Source organism: Physeter macrocephalus, chromosome 12, assembly GCF_002837175.3.
Source record: "Physeter macrocephalus isolate SW-GA chromosome 12, ASM283717v5, whole genome shotgun sequence".
NCBI lineage: Eukaryota > Metazoa > Chordata > Mammalia > Artiodactyla > Physeteridae > Physeter > Physeter macrocephalus.
This window is the reverse complement of record NC_041225.1, coordinates 20990458-21007377: the sequence shown is the minus strand read 5'-3', so window position 1 is coordinate 21007377 and position 16920 is coordinate 20990458. Positions and strand designations below refer to the sequence as shown.

The 16920-nt window shown below is 39.1% G+C and overlaps 1 long non-coding RNA gene across 1 annotated transcript; it reads right to left on the bottom strand.

The window, feature by feature from the left end:
- Positions 1–7817: 7817 nt before the first annotated feature.
- Positions 7818–16090, bottom strand: LOC129392622 (uncharacterized). The gene is made up of 3 exons (XR_008618817.1): positions 15158–16090; positions 10467–10532; positions 7818–8824 (listed from the first exon to the last, which is right to left on the bottom strand). It is a non-coding gene; the product is annotated as an uncharacterized lncRNA (long non-coding RNA).
- Positions 16091–16920: the final 830 nt, after the last annotated feature.

The window sequence follows — 16920 nt, the reverse complement described above, 5'->3', positions numbered from 1 at the left end:
ACTATGTGTCATACTAAGTACTTCATACTGTTTCACAAATCTTTCCCAGCTGTTTCTTCTTCCTGAGCCCACTGTCTACCTGCTTGTCCCACAAATGTCAGTAACTGTGGCACATGCTCCAGAAGTCTCCATGACATTTCACCTCCTGACCAAATCAGGTCCTTTCCCTGAGGCTCCCATAGCACCTGGCATGTCTCTGTCATAGCACTTATCACACTTCACCACCACTGAAGGATTATCTCTCCCATGGGGATAAATAACTTATGTAGTTTTTGCAAGATAGATACTATAGAGTTGAGAAAGTATAGAACTAGGAGTGATGGTCTGGCAAATGATGTACTAGAGAGATTCAAGAATCAGTTCATCCATTTAAGCACTATATCCATAAAATAAAGAAATTAGAAAAAGGAAATGAAATAGAAAAAGCTGAAACATACTGGAGCTTAAAAGTACAATCACTGAAATGGAAATTTTACTAGTGTTTCAACAGCAGATTGGAGCAGGCAGAAGAAGAATCAGTAAACTTAGAGATAAGACAATTGAAAGTATTGGGTCTGAGAAGCAGAAAGAACATGAATGAAGAGAAATAAAAAGAGTATAAAGAACCTGTGAGACATCACAAAGTGTATCAACATTCACATTATAGAAGTTCCAGAAGAGGGAGAGAAAGAGAAAGTGATAGACGGGACATTAAAAAAATAATGGCTGCATTTTGGTGAAAGACATAAATCTATACGTTCAAATAGCTAAAAGAACTCCAAATAAGATAAACTCAAAATGATCCACACTGAATACATTTTATTCAAATCATTTAAAGACAAAGGCAAAGAGAGAATCTTGAAAGCAGTAGGTGAGGAGCAACTTGTCACTTAAAAGGGGTTCTCCATAAGGTCAACAGCCCAGCATCATCAGAAACCATGGGGGCCAGAAAGCAATGGGATGACATATTTGAAGTGATGAAAGGAAGAAAAAAGAAAAAACCTGTCAACCAAGAATTCAATATCTAGTAAAATGATGCTTTAAAAATGAAGGAGAAACTAAGACATCCCTAGACAAATCTAGGAAGTTTGTTGGTAGCAGGCCTACTCTGCAAGAAATACAAAAAGGAGTCCTTCAGGATAAAAAGATGCTAGGTAGTACCCCAAAGCCATACAAAGAAATAAAGAACACTAGTAAAGATAATTGCATTGGTAAAGATAAAAGCCAGAAGTATTAACATTTTTTGTTTAAATCTCATTTTTGTTTTCGTATAATTTAAAACACAAATCATAAAAAAATATAAATCTATGGCAATGGCCACACAGTATATAAAGATATAATTTGTAACAACAACAGCATAAAGGGAGAGAGGGAAGAACTGTGTTGAAGAAGAGTTTATAAATGCTATTGAAGCTAAGATGTTGTCAATTTAAGTTGGATTGTTATAAATTTAGAGTTTTAAATGTAATCCCCAGGTTAACCACTAAGAAGATAATGTAAAAACATACAGAAAAAGAAATGAGGAGGGGAAAGCATACACACACAAACACAAACACACACACATAAAGAATCAAACACACAAAGAAGCAGGCAGTATTAGAGGAACTGAGTAATAAAAAAGATATGACAAAAAAAAAAAAGATATGACATATAAAAAGCAAATAACAAAATGGCAGAAGTTCTTCCTTATCAATAATCATTTTAAATATAAATGGATTAAACACACCAATTAAATACAGCTATCTAACAATACACTGTCTACAAGAAACTCACTTTAGATAGAAATAAGTTGAAAGTGAAAGAATGGAAAAAGATATTTCATGCAAACAGTAACAAACGGCTAGAGTAGCTGTATTAATATCATACAAAATATACTTTAAGTCAAACACTGTTAAAAGTGACCAATACGAACATAACATATTGATACAAGACTCAATCTATCAAGAAGATATAACCATTATGTATATTAGATTCAACTACATGTTATATTATATATAATATAGTACAATTATATATTATGTTATATATATAGAACAGTTATGTATTATATTATATATATACACATATATGCACCAAACTACAGGGCCACAAAATATGTAAAGCAAACATTTACAGAATTGAAATAGTTCCACAATAATGGTGGGGAACTTCAATACCCTTCTTTCAATAATGGATAGAAGATCCAGACAGAAAATCACTAAGGAAATAGAAGACTTGAACAACCCAGTAAACCTACTAGACCTACAGACACTCCACACAACAGCAGCCGAATACACAGTTTTCTTAAGTGCACATGGAACTTTCTCCAGGATAGACCATAATGTTAAGCTTTAAAATAAGCCTCAATAAATTTTAAAAATTGAAATCATATGAAGTATCTTCTTTGACTACAATGGAACTAGTTAGAAATCAATAACATAAAGAAAATTGGAAAACTCACAAATATGACAATTAAACAGCACATTTTTAATCAACCAACTGGTCAAAAAGGTAATCACAAAGAAAATTAGAAAATATTTTGAGATGAATGAAAATTAATAGGACACAGCAATAGCAGTGTTCCGAGAGAAATTAATAGCTGTAGAGGCCTACATTAAAAAAGAAGGGGGCTTCCCTGGTGGCGCAGTGGTTGAGAGACCGCCTGCCGATGCAGGGGACATGGGTTCGTGCCCCGGTCCGGGAAGATCCCACATGCCGCGGAGCGGCTGGGCCCGTGAGCCATGGCCGCTGAGCCTGTGCGTCCGGAGCCTGTGCTCCGCAACAGGAGAGGCCACAACAGTGAGAGGCCCGCGTACCGCAAAATAAATAAATAAATAAATAAATAAATAAATAAGTAAATAAAAATAAAAAAGGAAAATTTCAAATCAGTAACCTAACCTATTTCTATTACAAATAGAAATACAAAAGCAGACTTAACCCAAAGCTAGTGGAAGGAAGGAAATAATAAAGATTACAGTAGATATAAATGAAATGGAGTTTAGAAATACATTACAGAGAACCAATAAAACCAAAAGTTGGTTTTTTATTTTTTTTATTTTCTTTTATTTTTATTTTTTTTGTGGTATGCAGGCCTCCCTCTGCTGTGGCCTCTCCCGTTGCGGAGCACAGGCTCCGGACGCGCAGGCTCAGCGGCCATGGCTCACGGGCCCAGCCGCTCCGCGGCACGCGGGATCCTCCCGGACCGGGGCGCGAACCCGGTTCCCCCGCATCGGCAGGCGGACGCGCAACCACTGCGCCACCAGGGAAGCCCCAAAAGTTGGTTTTTAAAAGGTTTACAAATGTTGGCAAGCCTTTAGCTACATTGACTAAGAAAAAATAGAGAAGATGCAAATAACTAAAACCAGAAGTTAAAAAGGTGACGTTACTGCTAATCTTAGAGAAATAAAAAAAATTATGAGAAAACTAAGAACGATTGTACACCAGAAATAGATAACCTAGACAAAATAGAAAAATTGGTAGAAATTGCCAAAACTGACTCAAGAAGAAGTAGAAAATATAAACAGACTTATAAAAAGTAAAGAAATTGAATCAGTAATCATAAACCTCCAAACAAAGAAAAGTCTAGTACCAGACGGCTTTACTGGTGACATCTACCAAATATTTAAATAAGTATTATCACAAATCCTTCTCAAAATCTTCCAAAAAATATGAGGGGGGGAATATTTCCTAATTCACTTTAAAAGGCCAGCAAAGACACCACAAGAAAAGAAAAATAATCAACATTTCTTATTAACATAGATGCAAATTTCCTCAATAAAACACTAGTAAATGGAATACAACAACATGTAAAAAGGATTACAACCATGGCCAAGTGGTACTTATCCCCGTAATGCAAGGGTTGTTTAACATAAGAAAGTCAATTGATGTCATATACCACAGTAATATAACAAAGAAAAAACACAGATGATTATCTAAATTGATGTGGAAAAAGCACCTGAAAAAATTCAACACATTTTCATGATTAAAAAAAAAAACACAGAATATTAGGAATAGAGGAAAACTTACTCTATATGATAAAGGACATTTTTTTAAAGCCCACAGAGAACATCATACTCAACAGTAAAAGACTGAAAGTTCCCCTGTAACATCAGGGACAAGGCAAGGATTCTCACTTTCACACCGTTGATAGTCAACATTTTACTGAAAGTCCTACCCAGAGAAATTAGACAAGAAAAAGAAGTAAAAGGCACCCAAATTTGGAAAAAGAATTTTATTTCTATTTTTAGATGACATGATTCTATATATTGAAAATCCCAAAGAATTTTTATAAAACTAACTAGAGCTAATAAATTCAGCAAAATTACAGTTTATAAAATCAAACAAAAACAAAAACAAAATACTCCATTTTGTTTGTATACACTTGCAATCAACAATCCAAAAAAAGAAATTGTAAAAAAATAAAATTCAATTTACATTAGTATCCAAAAGAATAAAATGGTCAAGGATAAATTTAACCAAGGAAGTAAAAGACTTGTATACAGATAACTAAAAAAAAAAAAAAAAAAAAAAAAATTGCTGAAAGAAATTAAGAAAGATTTAAATAAGTGGAAAGCATTCTGCATTCATGGGTTGGAAAATTTAATAGTTAAGATGATAATACTACCCAAAGAGATCTACAGATTAAATGTAATCCTTATCAAAATTTCAATGGCCATAGATTATTAGATATGACACCAAAACCATTCATGACAAAAAAAAAAAAAAAGAAGAATTGGACTTCATAAAAAATAAAAATAAAAAAAAAACAAGGCTAGGTCTAGCAGACAAGATGGTGTTTCAGCCAGAAATAGGAGACTGACAGAGTGTTGTTTTTGTTGTTGAGATGCCTCTAAAGAGCTACATGTGTAATGGAGGCTAAAGGAGGGTAGAGGACAGACATTCTAGTTTGAGAAAAATTTCAAAGCGTCAAAAGTTTGTAAGAGGGATGGGTTAGTTTTATAGACTGAGGGGGTATAGGAATTCTCAGTGTGCATATGCATTCTGCAAACTTGAGGTTTGAAATGAATTCTTCATAGCTGTGGTAGGCAGAATAATGCTTCCCCAATTTAAAAAAATGCCCATGCCCTAACTGTGGGAACCTGTGAATATATTACCCTATATGGCAAAAGGGACTTTGTAGATATGATTAGGGTTAAGGACTTTGAGATGTGGAGATTATCCTGGATTATCCAAGATAATCTAATGACATGATGCCTTAGAAGAGAGAGACCAGCATAAGAAGAATTCATGCCGCCATTGCTGACTTTGAAGATGGAGGGAGGAGCCATGCGCCGAGGAATGTAGGCGATTTCTAGAAGCTTCAGAGAACACAGAATGGATTCTCCCCTAAATCGTCCAGAAAGGCATGCAGCGCTCCCCACAGCTTGATTTTAGCCTTGCGAGACCCATGTGAACATAGCTGTAAGATCACAAATCTGTACCGTATTAAGTCGGTGGCAATTTGCTGTGGCAGCGATAAAAACGAACACGGTAGTTTTGGGTTACTAACATACATAGATACACATCTATATTGAAATTGTGTGTGCCTGTGTGTGTTTAGGTATGACTAGAAATGCTAATTGCCTGGTCATTCATACAGTAAGTAGGAAGCAAGTCATTGGTGACTAGCACAGAAAGGGAATCGCCCCTCCTGCTCAATCTATCCTATGCATTATCTCATTTAATACTCCTGAAAACATGCAAGGAAGTTGCATTATTCCAATTTTAGTAACGAAGAAATAAAGAGATGTTATTTGCCCAGTGTTACAATAACCTAGTAAATAACAGATTTTTCCATTTCCAAATTATTTCTGATTCTTCTCTACCAGAACTGCCCTCTGAGGAAGGTCAGGGGGAAGGTAACGGTGGCTAAATCTTATGTGATTGTGCCTTGTACTCGGCATATACTCACAGCAAGCAAGGAATCATCATAAACTGAGGGACAGGGTTTCTCTAGTGCTTTAGAAATGCCCTCTTTTTCCACCCTCCAAACCATCAACTTCACTAATCCTCAGCACAATGCTAAGCTCTCAAAACAAGTAACTGCGGGAAAAACCAGGGATGGCCTCTTTCTTCAAGAGGCTCACAAGGATTTGGAGAGACAAGAGAGAAAGAAACTTGAAGAATGTAATTAAGCACTAAGTTATACAGAGCTAGAGGCTCCTAGAAGGCAGAACCAGTGGGATCTGGGGATATCAGTGTTGTCCACACCAACAGGGAAGGATTTGGCCAGACCCAACAGTGGGGCTGAAGCTCCAGATGCCTCAGCCCAGCCTGCACCATGTCTGAGGGCCAGATGGACGCCAGACTCTTGCTGGGTGCCAGGAGACATCACTTTGCCCTCAAGCCTCTCACAACTGTGCGAGGTTGAGACCAACTTTGTGCTGGGATGTGATATGTGCACATCAAAGAATTTAGATAAAAACTGGGGAGGAGAGAGTAGGATCAATCCTGATGGTGTAGGGTAGGTTCATCAGACTCAATATCATGCCATGATTTGTTGTTTGTTTATTTTAATTTATTTATTTTTGGCTGCATTGGGTCTTTGCTTCTGCACGCAGGTTTCTCTAGTTGCGACAAGTGGGGGCTACTCTTAGTTGCAGTGCGCGGCCTTCTCATTGCCGTGGCTTCTCTTGTTGTGGAGCGCGGGCTCTAGGCGCGCGGGCTTCAGTAGTTGTGGCGCACGGGCTTAGTTGCTCCTCAGCATGTGGGATCTTCCCGGATCAGGGTTCGAACCTGTGTCCCCTGCATTGGCAGGCGGATTCTTAACCACTGCGCCACCAGGGAAGCCCCTGTTGTTTGTTTTTAATAGGTTTGTGTCTGCAGTAATTCAAACTTAGGTAGTTTCATGTGTTGTTTGAAAGACACCGTCTCGCCAATTTGTATGTAAGTTGAACCCCAGAGGCGGGCACCCCTGGAGCTCCGATGACTGGGAAGTGCCGAGTATTGGTAGAAATGAAGGGAACTGGCTAGCGTTTATGCCATTTGAGTTTCACTATAGTATATGCAGTATCATTCTTTGATGAAATGAAATACATTTTGAATGTATTCATTTATAAATTCCTTTGTACAAAAATTCAGACACACACACACTGCATTTTACTCACCTAACTTGTACTGGGTGTAGTCTGCGTTCTGATCTGAGAGTAGTTAATTTACAGTGAAATGCGTTTCAGAAAATCGGTCTCTTCGTGCTTGTGGCCCTTGTTGACTTTGATGACTATCTCTTGACGGATGCATACGCTGCTGTATTTTTCCCAGGGGAACTGACTTTGTTTCTCTGGCTGTTAACTCTTTTTTTTACACAGCATAGACATCTACATCTCTGCCCTCTTTCCCTTGGAAGAGTTTCACCAAAATACAGCTCTAGCTCATCCTTGTTTCTCTTTCTTTTTTTTTTTTTTTCACCCTGCAGAAAACCTGTTGCCCAGGAAGCTTTGCCTGCCCTCCTGAGCAGCCTTCCCCCCGTCACTCTGAGAGCCACCAGACCCAGACTCCAGCACTTCCAACAAGATGGAAGGTGCCCGTGCTGTAGGGTATTCCACATGGGCAGCCAGCCTATTTAAGCCCTTTATCTGGAAAGCCTAATTTGCAGAATTCTCAGATCAGTCACCACTTAAACAGTTTATAGGCAGCCAGAGCCAGGAGGGGTTAAGAACAATCTTTGAAGTGGGCTTGGATACAGAAAAGGATTTAAAAAAAAAAAAAAAAAAAAACTGAAATATTTTGAAGGTGTTTAAGTTTGCTTATTACATGTCTTTTTCTTCAAGGTAACTGCTTGATATGTGGTTGAAATTCTGAAATGATGCCAATTGAAATGTAAAATAATCAGAACTTCCTGCCCCATTCTTATTTGAATAAACCTTATTACACACTGCTTTTACCCGTGACTGGGTTATTGCAGCATGGAGTCAATATCATTCACATGATTTAGATTAAATTACAGCAGCACGGGTCTCTTTCCTTTCTTTTCTCTCTCCTGAATATAAACTCACTATGATTTTCCTTTGGCTGGCATTTGCTCCTTTGACTTTCCCCCATATTCATGAGATGGTGTATGCTCCAAACACATAACATTATCAACTTTAAGGGCTGCAACTGATTGAATATTTTGACACATATACCTCTCTAATTCCTGAAGCCATATGGACGTGCAGGATGCCATATGGAATAAAGTACTCTGCCTCATGAAATGATCCAAAAGCATTTTTTTTTTATTAGCGGTTATTTCCTTGAACTGAAAACTGATTAGATTTTGAATATTCCATCACTGGCAATAGTAATCTAGCCAACTATATATTCTTAGCAGCATCTTTAGTGATGGAAGTATATTGCTGAAGCAGAAGTCCTTGATGGGGGTCACCGCATTTAAAAAAATATCAGGGAACAGCCTACTTCTATATTCTTTGTATGTCCCTTAGGACTCCCTGCAGAAAACAACAGAAAAGCCTCAATTAGCTGTCTTAACAATGTGGAGAATGGAATCTTCCTGTATAAGGAGAAGCCACTGGCATCACAGTGAAAGGGCTGGTTAGTCAGAGGCTCAGTGATGTCACCAGGAACCAGCGCTCTTTCCGTCTTTGCACTGGATCCCCCTGGCATTTCAGCTCCGCTCTCCAGCTGGCTGCCCTGATGGTTGTGAAACGGTTACATCAACCTGGACCTGACATCTGCACACAACAGTGTCCAGTGGAAGCAGATAAAAAAATCTCTTCCTGACGATCACTTTTATAAGAAGAAATCCTTTCTCAGAAATAATTCAGCAGATACTCCCTCACGACTCTTCTGAGTTGTCACATGTTGGCTTCAGAACGAAGCGTATGTAAGGAAAATGAGATTTCTGTGACTGGCCTAGTGAAGCTTGTGGCTGTAGGAAAAAGACAGAGACCCTGAATCAAACCAGTGCGCCCTGAGAAAGGAAGACAGAGGCAGGGGCCACATGGACAGCCTTGCTACACTCTTATATTTCTTTATATTAAGAAAATTAACATGGTCAGACCACCTCCACAAAAACCTGCTGGGTAAATTCTTTAACGTGGAGTAAATGAATGGGATTACCCCCAAAGACCATTAGAAAAATAGTTAATTGCAATCTGAGACAGTTCAGCCACGGGTATTCATTGAAACGGGCTTTTCCAGGCTACAATATCTATTTCTTAGAGAATATTTTACTGAAAATAAAGGATGTGTAGAATTGGTTTTCTTCTTCTTTGCTAAATGGCTGTATGGGTGTTTTCAAATCACTAATCTCTAATCTGCAATTCTTCTTCTGTTTATAGAATGTGGTGCTTTTTGAATATCTTCCATGAGGTACCAAAGATGGTAAAGTGAGACGAAGGGCATCCATCAGGCACTCAGAACTGGGGCTTCTTTTGGCAGATCGGGCCCCAGACCTTCCACGTGGCTTGAGACAATGAATCCCTTGACCACTTGAATACTGAGTCCACATGGTGACGCCCTGAACGGAATTCTGAACTTTTTTTTTTTTTTTTAACATTTGCAGAAAATTTGAACTGGCCTATCTCACTAAGCAGCAACGATGGGCCTGGGGTTTGGAATCCTTAATCTATACAAGCTCATTCTCTGACTCACGGTGTGAACTCCAACGCCTTACACAAAGAGGGGCTCAGAGACCGTACCCCCAAGGCAGGGCTGGGTGAAAATGGTACTCGGTGATTTCTGAACTCAAATTCAGCTCGATGGTTCTGTGGTTCTCATTTGAGTGAAAATAAAATGTCCCAAAATGTCAAATGGAAGCAAATCATGGTGCCCAGCCAAAGCTCAAAGCCACAGGTAATCACTGAGTAATGCTTTGACTACAGCTTCTGTGCAAATACGGGCATAGAAGTCAAAGTTTCTGTAAACTACACTTCACAATTAATAGATTCTAACCCAGAATGGGTTTCTCAGACTCTATTTGCCTCAAATGTTAAAAAATTGTTTTGTTTGTTTGTTATATACAAAATATGACTTTATTTTTGGCTACAAAGTATTCTCGAGTAAGAAATCTAGGTTTTAGGGGTGAATATACAAAAAAATTGGAAGTCACTAAAGTTTAGCTTTCCCTGTCTAAGGTTAAATTACACTTCTACCTCTAAAATCGAAGGTAACAAAGAGAATATTTTGTGTCCATAGTATGTAGGAGAAAATAAGTTGTAATGTTTACACCTTGTTTATATGTCATCTACTCTCATTTTTTTTTGTTCACGATTCATTTTCGTTCATCTTCATATTATGTATTGAAATTCTTTTATCCCATTAACACCCTTTCTTTCAGAAATCTGTAAATGAACATAATTAAGAAACATTTTTTTAAGCACTAGCTTCTGAAATATTCATTATTAACCTGCTGGCTACACTTGTCCCTTTTTATATTTATATAATTAATTAAGTATCTCATTCTGATATATACATTTTCAAATAATTCATTAATACTATTCAGGTTTTGACTTGTCTACTTCTTCTTTCTGCATTTAAAGGAAATGTTTTTTGTTCAGCATTTCTCTCACCTTTTAATTTTCTAGGAGAGTTGAAACACTTGAAGACAGTGAAAGTTGGACCATTTTTCTATTTTGCTGAGAAAAGAACACGACAATGTATTTAAAGAACTTGAGGAAAGGAGTAGCACTAAATATAAATGTTTCATGGCGGAAACATAGAAGATGCATGGCCCAGATGTTAATTCTAGGGAATTCATGGGGTCAGGTTAGTGCCAGATCCAAATAATCTAAGACTGCTGCTTTTAAATAGCATTTGAATTCTAATTTTGGTTGATGAGTCCCATCCTGCAGTTTTTCACAGATGATTTAATATAAATACTCCTTGTACAGTTTCCAAGTTCTAATTTTCTATATTAGAAAAAAATTGGGCCCCGGCTAGTAACGAAGCCACGTCTGGCTCAGAGGATGAGCCAGCATCATTCAGTGAGCTGAGAAAATTTAGCATCAGGATACTCAGCACCTATAAACCATCTTACATTGTCTAGAGCCACCAAGGAAGAACCCCGATTATATTATAATTGTTTTTAGTGACAAACTGGTGGCTTTCGGTACTTTCATCCAACTGAAAATAATGTTAACACAGGAAAAGAGGAAGTAGAGAACTTGGCACCACTTAAAGTGTTTCCAGACCTTGAGTCTTCTTTAAATGACTAAATTACTCTGGAAGATTCATTTCATGCTTGCTTACTCTGCGAAAGCCCTTCACTGGATGGCTAAGAAAAATTAAAATTGGGAATGGTCATGGTGCTGCTAAAAGCCACAGCTGATTTTCCTGAATAGGAATTTCCATCTATACAAAAGTCAGTGAAGTTTTACACAGATTTGCTGATTCTAGCAAATTATGCTGCCAGATTGGGCCTGAGATTAGTTGTCAGAGAACAATCTGAAGGTACCCATGGAAGTCAGCCAGATGCCTTGTTCAAAACGTCAAAGAACTACATTGACACTGAGGAAGCAGCCTTGATACTGTGTATCTATTGTGCCTCAAAAATAATACTTTCGGGCTTCCCTGGTGGCGCAGTGGTTGAGAGTCCGCCTGCCGATGCAGGGGACACGGGTTCGTGCCCCCGGTCCGGGAAGATCCCACATGCCGCGGAGCGGCTGGGCCCGTGAGCCGTGGCCGCTGAGCCTGTGCGTCCGGAGCCTGTGCTCCGCAACGGGAGAGGCCACAGCAGCGAGAGGCCCTCGTAAAGCAAAAATAATAATAATAATAATACTTTCAATTTTTAAAAATTGTATATGTCTAAAAATGGTTGGATGGAATTTACACTCTCTTCCCTTATTCCAGCCATTTATTTCACAAATAAGTCATACCCTGAACGCATACCCTGTGCCAGACACTAATGTCCCAGCTGGGGAAGACAAATGAGCAAAAAATAAAGCAATGACATCAGATATTATTTGTTTGCTTATTTGTTTTTCTCGTGTGGGTGTATCAGCCCCAATTGTGTGGATGACCTTTGGACAAGGTGACAGAAGAGATGACATTTAAGCTCAATCTTGAATGACAAAAATGAATAAGCCAGTGGAAATCTAGACAAAGGGTTTTCCAAGAGAGGAAACGGCTGGTACAAAGTCCCAAAGACTGAAAAAAAAAAAAAAAAAAGTTAGTGTGTTCAAAGGCAGTAAGAAAACCACCGTGTGGAGTGAAGCTTGTACTTGGGTGAGGGTCAGGGAGGGAAATAGCGTAGGAGATAAAAGAAAAGAATGAGTCAGAATCCAGGTCAGTAGAACCTGTAAGCTTTGCAGAAGAGGTGGCTATAATTCTAAGTGTGATGGTAAGCTGCAGGAAGTGGCGGGTATGAGAATGGGTCATGAATTTTAAAACCCTTCTGCCTTTACAGGAAAAACAAATTACAGAGGAATCAAAACAGGGGGTCAATTACAAGGCTATTGCCTATTACTCAGGCAAGAAATAATGGTGTCTAGGATGCAGGAGGTAGAAATAGATTGACAAGATATAGATTCAGGGTATATCCTGAAGATACTTTAGAAAGGACGGCTGAGGAGTTGAATATGGAGAAATGGGGGGAGGGGAGGGTCGTGCCTGATGGTGGGGGGGCTTTGGCTGGAGAACTTGCTTGTGAGGTCGTGCAGGTAACTGCCCCGGGGGACACTGAGCTGTGGGAGGGTGTGGGGAGTGAGGACTCAGGATCTCTCCCTTGTATATACCAAGTCTGAGGTGTAAATGAGGCATCAGAATAGATACTTAATAGTTGATACTCTGGAGACCTAAAGAATTTAGCTGTGGACTTTTAAGTTTGGAAGTTATGGACATTTAGGGAGAATGTACACGCCTCATGGAACTGCTTGAAGGCACCTAGAACACCAAGTGTAAGTTCTCAACACATTGGTATCCATTGGGGAGGAAGAAAGCAGGAACAGAGGCTAATACAGACTGGCCTGGGCGGGATCTAGGGGGTAATTAGCCCTAGATCTATGCATTTAAAGCAAATGCACACTTTTCCAATTTTAGGACATATTGACTGTTACAGAACTTACATCCAAAATAATGCCATCTAAATAGTTTTAGTGCATGTGTGTAGGGGTGCGTGTATGTGTGTGTGTGTGTGTGTGTGTGTGTGTGTGTGTCCCATAAAACAAAGTCCACACCTCAATATAATGAAATGTTATTAATGAGAACAGGAACCATGTCTGTTTTACTTATTATTTTACCCTGGTATTTAGCAGAGTAAATGGCACATACTAGGTGCTCCATGTGAATGAATGAAACCAGAAAATCTCGCTTTGTTGACAAAATCATCTCGGAGCGTTTATGTATCTTGTATGCAGTTCTGAGCTTCCAAAAGCTTAGTGTCAAAGACCCTTCTCTTACTCAACAACCCTCCGTGTGCTGAGTGTTTCTGTCATCTATGACGGCATCTCTGAAGGGCCACGCGGCCTTGCAGCCTTCTCCCACAGCTGGGAGACTGATTCTGTACTGAAGACGTGTCAGAGACACTCTCCATATCCACCATAGAACCTCTTCCCTCTAGGTCACTAACAGTTTCACTTCCTCTCTTCGAAAGGAAGTTACTAGGTAAGATTTTCCAATTTGGTGCATTATTAATATTTCCCACCAGCATATAAACCTGTCTACCACATATTTACCACAATTCCGGTCTTTAAAAGAGAAAACAAAACCTCTCCCTTGAATCCAGACTCCCTGCAGTACATAGGGTAGGTAACTGGATGAGTGGAACTAACCTGTCCAAGGCTGGGACGCTGACTGGTACTCAGGTGGCCGGCAATAGTGCTGCCATACCAGTTTGTTACAATACAGAATTGAATCACTTTCATCCAGATGTGAAGAACCACTGCCCTGAGCCTCCCAAAATAGCCATCCCCGGGCCTTCATATCTCCCCAAGATACAGCAACGGAAGTGTTAAAATCTGCAGCTCTGTGGTCAGGGTTCAGCCAGGTTGATCCGACTGGAAAATGCACCTTTTGGGGATACGTCCCTGGACCTCTGACATTCAAACCGGGTGAGAGTGTGAGAGGTAGTTTATATTTGAAATATTACCTAAGCTCAAGTTCTTTTTTATTTGTTTAAGTAAGATAAATAGACAGGAATTAATGATCGTGTTCTCTCCCCGAAGCCCACTTTAAGAGCTCTGGACTTAACAGTATCTAAGGTTTCTTTGAGATTACAAAAAAGAAATCTTCTGCGATCTTATAATCCACAAAGGAAACTCTTCAAATTCAAAATTACATTTATAGTGTTTCATATATAAAATTCCATTTTACAGACAATTTTTTAGAAATATAGCTGTTCTGAGTATATCCACTGATACCCTTGTGTGCACACATTTTGTTCATATCAACAGAAATAAGGGAACTAAAACATGATGCATAAATTCAAATCCAGTATTCATTGCTTAGTCTTGTCAACTTGATAAGAGGACACTCAAGGTCACATAATTAAGGGTAATTCTGAATATGTGACTTCTTCAGCTGTTGATCATATTTACACATGTGGACTTTCTATTTGGCTGCATACTCTGTGGGCAATTTTTCTACTTCTGTTGAATTAATTTAATAATGTCACTGCTTGAAATAGCCTAGGATGTAGAAAAATGTCAGTGATTTTCAAAAATGTCACCTTTCCAATGTAGAGAATGGCATTTTGTTTTCTTTAAAAAAAAGTAACAAAAATAAAGCATTTGTATTAAAATATTCTCTGTGAAGGCACCTAGGAATCTGTGTGTTACATACGGGTGGAAACTGATTGATCTTCAAGTGGGCTTGTTGGCCTTACCCAAATGAGCAGAAATATGCTGGACCATCAAAACTTTGGGGTGGTTGTTTTTGACTTGATTATGGCAGCATGAATAAAACCCTCCCAGAAGGAACTCATTATATTTAGAACTTTCTCTTTTCAGGTATGGGACAAAAACTGGAGTTTATGGAAGGCCATCAAATCTTCCAGTTTCTAAAGGGACTGAGAAGATAAGCAAATTTTGAACTCAAAACAGAGACCATTTTGGTGCATCCTACTGAATTCTGTTGTTATGAGAGAGGATTAGTAAAGAGCATAAATGTTTCTTTCTGTGCAAACACATTTGAGATTCAGAAAAGTAAAAGCCCCAGATCAAATACAAACCCCTATCAAACCAGCCCTAAAAGCACTAAGGACATCAAAAGCAATGTCTGGCCCACACATCAAAACAAACCAAAAATCAAATAAAATCCTCCATACCTCGTGACGTTCTGTTTTAATGAAAGAAATCATATATACCGCTGTGAATTACACAAATTCTGGGGTAAATGCATTGAAAATTTGCATTTTAACTGCCATTTTGATATCCACAAGCTAATGGAGAAGAAGAAAGAATAGAGTGGTACCATGCACACACCTGCAAAAGGGAAGCCAGAGAAAAAAAGTCAAAACCGCAGAATAAAACAAAACAAAACAAAACCCACAGAATAACAGAGAATGTATTTTCCAGGTAATTTTTTGCAGTATTACACTTGGTCCCTTCAGCTATCTTAAGTATCAGGTATTCCTATGGGCCCCATTTTTTTAAGGTTTATAGAAACTAAATATATTGTCAGGGGTCAAACTGGCAAGGACCAGGGATTGAAATCCAGATTCATCAACGCAGAGTTTATGGGTTGAATCAGGATTCCACAAAGAAAGAAAGATGCTCCTGTGAGCACTTGTGCTGGCACTTTACATAGTGTCTCTTGTTTAATCTCCACATTAATTTTTCTCCGCGTGGTTGGAAGTTAAGTATATGTTGAAAGAATAAATGTAGTCATGAAAAGTGACTGCATTTTATTCCTGGGCCAATGCTGGGAGGACAGAAGGAAACAGCAACAAAAGGCAGAAGCCAGAGATCAGACCCAAGGTTACTGGGATAAATGTAACATCACCACACAGAGCCCTGGACAACGTCATTTCTACCATATATGGGACACATGTTAGAACATTTTTAAAGGACAGGATTACCCCAGCAGGCATGAAGACTTGGGGAACATCCAGACATCTGGGTTTTAAAAAAATGAGTTAAGAAAAGTTGAGGAACGTTTGACATAGGACCTTCTGTCCCTCAAAGGTATTGTAATAATTGTGGTTCTGTTTTCTTTGACATATAAAGTATTTTCTACTAATAAGTTTAACTGGGATTAACTCAAGAAGTATTACCCTAGATTTAAGAATAACACATTTTTTAGTATAGCAGAGAAAATGTAGAAAAATAGTATCTCTTAGTCGCTTTACTGAGAAAGCAATTATAATATCATTGCATGAGTTAATTTGGGACTTTGGGGCGCCATCTGGCCTCATTTATGTACATCATGATCTCCTACTAATTGTATCAGTGAGGCTGCACTGGGTTGCAAGTAACAAGAAACCCAAGTAGAATAAGCTAAACATCCAGGGGCTTATTTCTCTCCAGGAGAAGAGGTCAGTGGAAGGAAGAGAAGGCACAGGTCCCTCGGCTTCATGATGCCATCAGGACCCAAAAGCAAACGGGTGGCTGCACCTCCAGCATTCCATGCATGTCCAAGGTCAAAAGGAGGAGTGAAGAAGACAAGAGGATTTTGCCTCCAGCAACTCTGTCTTTTCATTCAGGAAAGAAACTTCCTCTCCTCCTACCCGTCTCCTGTCTCACCCTCCACCCCCGAGCCCCTAGTAGACTTCGCCTGTAGGTCTCGTTGACTGCCCTGAGTATACATGGACATATGCTCCCTCTTTAACCAGTCGTTGGCCAGTGGGAGGGAGATTGGAGGAACTGATTGACATTCATCAGTGCTCATCTCTGGGCTGGGCTGGAAGGTCTGCTCACCCTGACCTCGAGTGCTCTCAACCAGATGCCTGGCAATGAAAAGTTCCACCGGCAGGGAAGCCTGGGGGTGCGACGGGGTAGACGGCTGCTGAGTAACCACTAAGCTTCTGCATACCAACGGCAGAAATTTTATTTCACGAGGTGTAGAGGTTTGATGGAAATTAGTGCGTTT